The following is a 3,692-nucleotide window of genomic DNA, read 5'->3' on the forward strand; positions in this document are numbered from 1 at the left end:
CATCCTTCCTAACACGACACAGATGCTTCCCCAGACACTTCTCTTACAGTGTGGTCATGAGTGCTATTTGGGGGCTTACCTGCAACCTTCAGAATCAGAGTCTTCATTTTTAACAAAGGAGAACCATAGTTAGATCCAAGTTCACAGGCTTCTGTGATACACTACTCAACTCTACCTGGAAAAGCAGCCAATGCCCAAGACACCCAAATCTCCAAAGCCCCTCCCAGGTTCTGTGTCTTCCTCCATGGATTCATAATAGATTGGAGGCCGGGCATCCCTAAATCTATTCCTTTCTCTAAAAATTTTATCTGAGGCAAAATACATGCTTTGGGTAGAAAAGTTTTTAAAAAATATTAGCCTTTTATGAATTGTAATATGATTTCACCTTGTGTTTTCTGTCTTCATGTGTAAATGGGAGGGGTGTGTGTGTGCCCTGGTGCACACAAACAGAGGTTAGAGAAGGATGTCAGATTTCCTTCTCTATTGCTCCCCACTTACTCCCTTGATGCTGACTGAACCTAAGAGGCATGCTATCAGCTGTGCTGGCTGGACAGTGAGCTCCAGATCTACCTGTCTCTGCTCTCCAACATTGGAATTGTAGACATGTGCAGCCATGCCACTTTTTCTTGAGTGCTGGGGACTCGACCTCAGGTCCTCATGCTTACATAGTAAGCTCCCTTTCCCACCGAGCCATCTCCTTAGGCTTTGTGTTTTGTTTTCTGTGCCTTGTCTGCCTGGGTTCTACTTATTGTAATGAAGTGGCTCTCGGCCTGACCTTGCATGGAGTGCTTATGAATACTTGGTTTTAGTATTTTATAAAGATGATAGTCGTAATGATGATGACAGGGTGGTAATGATATGCTGAGAGAGCTTTAAATGTCTCCTCAGAATAATTGTCATCAATCTGCACAGAATTCTAAGTAACTGGAATTTCCAAACCAGGAACTGCAGAGCCCAGCCCTGACTTAACACAGAGGTACACAGGGAAGGCAGCTGAGCAGAGTGACAAATGAGAGCTCAGGTCTGGCTTAACACAGAGGCAGGAAGAGAGGCAGCTTAGTGGAGTGGTGGGTAATATAGGAATTGGGATATGCAGCAGAAGTCTGAGCAGTCTCACTTTGATCTGCTTTTACATATAAAAGACAAAATTTGTTTAACATAGATTTTTTTCATTATAAGATTCTTATGTTTCAACAGCATTCATTAATGTGAGCCTATAATTAAGGATCCTGGAACACTTAGAATTAAGATTCTTAAGAAAAGCATGAAGAGATTGATAAATTTTTGGCTTGAAGCATGTTTTCAGTTCTTGGAGGCTAGTAGAATTATTTGCATATTTCAGATTCAGACCTAGGTTTTAGCAATACCTAAAATGTTATGACAAGGAGAATGTCACTACTGATAGCATTTACAAATTAAAGGTCCAGAGTTATTTGAAGAAGCTGGAGTACACAATTAAGAAAGCCCATAGAAGAATTTCCTTGTATGGATACATTCTAGAAAGGGTGGTTAAAAAAAATCTCATTGGAATGTGTTAAAGTCAGATTGTCTGGAGTTGAAGGAATGTGCTAGATGCTCTCTAGTGAAGTATTCCATTATAGCAATTGTACAAATTTGAGTTTACATTTTCATTCCTGGGTAGGAATTTATTTGGTTTGAAATTACAAAGTTGGCAAGTTTAATTGCAATGATACCAAACCCAGATTTCCAGCCATCTACGTTAAATTTTCTTTGCCACACTAGAGTCTGTGATCTTGCACATCCTTAGAAATTCTTCAAAATAAAAAGAAATCAGAATTATATTCACTCAGATATGTGTGTCGCAGGTTTCCTAAAGCTAAACAAAGAACACCATTCTGAATAGTCCTCTAATAACGTGACGATAACACTTCTCCCAGCAAACAGTGGACTCTCCCCTTGAATATGAATAAAGGGTCTAAATGTATGGAGTGTAAGTATGACCAACATAGAACCCTTCATTAGGAAATAAAGCTCATAGAAAGTAAATTTTTGTTGTTGCTGTTTTTTTGTTGTTGTTTGTTTTTTTAAGACAGGGTTTCTCTGTGTAACAGTCCTGGGTGTCCTGGAACTGGCCTTGTAGACCAAGCTGACCTCAAACTCACAGAAATCTGCCTGCCTCCTAAGTGCTGGGATTAAAGGCATGCACCACCACTGCCTGACAACTTATGTTTTTTTAATAGTGGATTTATATTAGTTATTTTTCTGTTGCTGTAATAAAATACCGTGACCAGAAGCAATTTAAGGAAGAAAGTTTATGTTGGCTTAAGGCTTCTAAGGGCTAAGAATCTATAAGGACATAGCATGGCTGCAGGAGTAGGAAACTGGCTGATCACATTTCAACTTCCTGTGTATACAGGAAGCAGAGAGAGTAAACAGGAAGTGGGTTCATGGTATAAACTCTTAAATCCTGCCTTCAGTAATGTATTTCCTTCATAACCTTCCCAAAAGGGGTCTACCAACAAGGAACCAAGTGTTAAAATACATTAATCTGTGGGGAACATTTCTCACTCAGACCACCATAAGATTTGATGAAGAATGGAAAGTAATATTATACAACAAAAAGAAGATTCTGAACTAAGGGTACTAGCCTGGAGAAACTTTTTCAAAATGTGTTGAGGTGCTTCTCAGCATCCCTGTCTGAAAGACAAAGATGCTCCTCTCCTGCAGGTAATAAGACTCTTGCATCAGGGTCTTATGACATACCTTAAGGTCAGATTTGTAGTGGGTAGCCATTCCAGCTTTGATCTGGAAGTTCCAACCCCCATTGAGACTTCGGCAACTGTCACGCCTACAAGGCGGGGCCAAGGGAGGCGCCTGGGGACCCAAGATCTGGATCGGCGGGCACTCGCTCTGTTCCGGGACCCTGGATAGTGGAGGTGGACCAAGCAGAGCTCCAGAGAACACCACTGGACTGTGATACACCTTCCCCAGACCCCGCGGCCTACCTATCCCTTAATTTGTAAGTTACGCCATTAAATAAATCTCCTTTTAACTACGTGGAGTGGCCTTAATAATTTCACCAATATCTGGCGCCCAACGTGGGGCACGAACCCACGACCCTGGGATTAAGAGTCCCATGCTCTACCGACTGAGCTAGCCGGGCTTGACCTTCCTGTACAAGATTTTCTCAAATTGTTTTTGCTTTAAAAGCTCCAAGTGTCAATGTACTCCATGTGATGTCAGCATGTCTTGAAGTCCATCAAGCTATGAAATACCCTACTACACAGACCCAGGTAAGCCTCAGAACTATGAAAAACAATCAGAAAATGATTATGATTATTTTAAAGCTCTCATCAGCAGATAAAAATACATAACAGCTAGTGCTAACTAGGGCAGAAGATCTGTGATTCATAATGGCCAACTAAATATTCTTCCCTGAACAACTGACTCACCATCTGAATTTACTGAATTGATGCTATTCATTTTATGCCGTGGAGTAATAGCTTTCACTTAAAAGGTCTGTTGGGCTTAGCTCATAAGTCAGACATTATTGTATCCTAAAAATTAGTTCCTCTTTCCAACTTTCCTATTGTTGTTTGTGATATCAATTTTCTAGCCACTTAGAGATAATCTCTAGTTTAGATCTTCTAAAACTCCATGTTTACAGTGACTTCTGAATTCCATGTTGATATTTCTCTAGTAACTGTTAGCTTCTTTGCTTTCTGTCTCCA

The 3,692-nt window shown here is 40.5% G+C and overlaps 1 non-coding gene across 1 annotated transcript; it reads right to left on the reverse strand.

The window, feature by feature from the left end:
* Nucleotides 1-3,051: 3,051 nt before the first annotated feature.
* Nucleotides 3,052-3,124, reverse strand: Trnak-cuu (transfer RNA lysine (anticodon CUU)). The gene has a single exon. It is a non-coding gene; the product is annotated as a tRNA-Lys (tRNA).
* Between the last annotated feature and the right edge of the window lie 568 nt (nt 3,125-3,692).

The sequence above is a fragment of the Peromyscus californicus genome, unplaced genomic scaffold (assembly GCF_007827085.1).
Source record: "Peromyscus californicus insignis strain IS unplaced genomic scaffold, ASM782708v3 Scaffold_7__1_contigs__length_154581171, whole genome shotgun sequence".
NCBI lineage: Eukaryota > Metazoa > Chordata > Mammalia > Rodentia > Cricetidae > Peromyscus > Peromyscus californicus.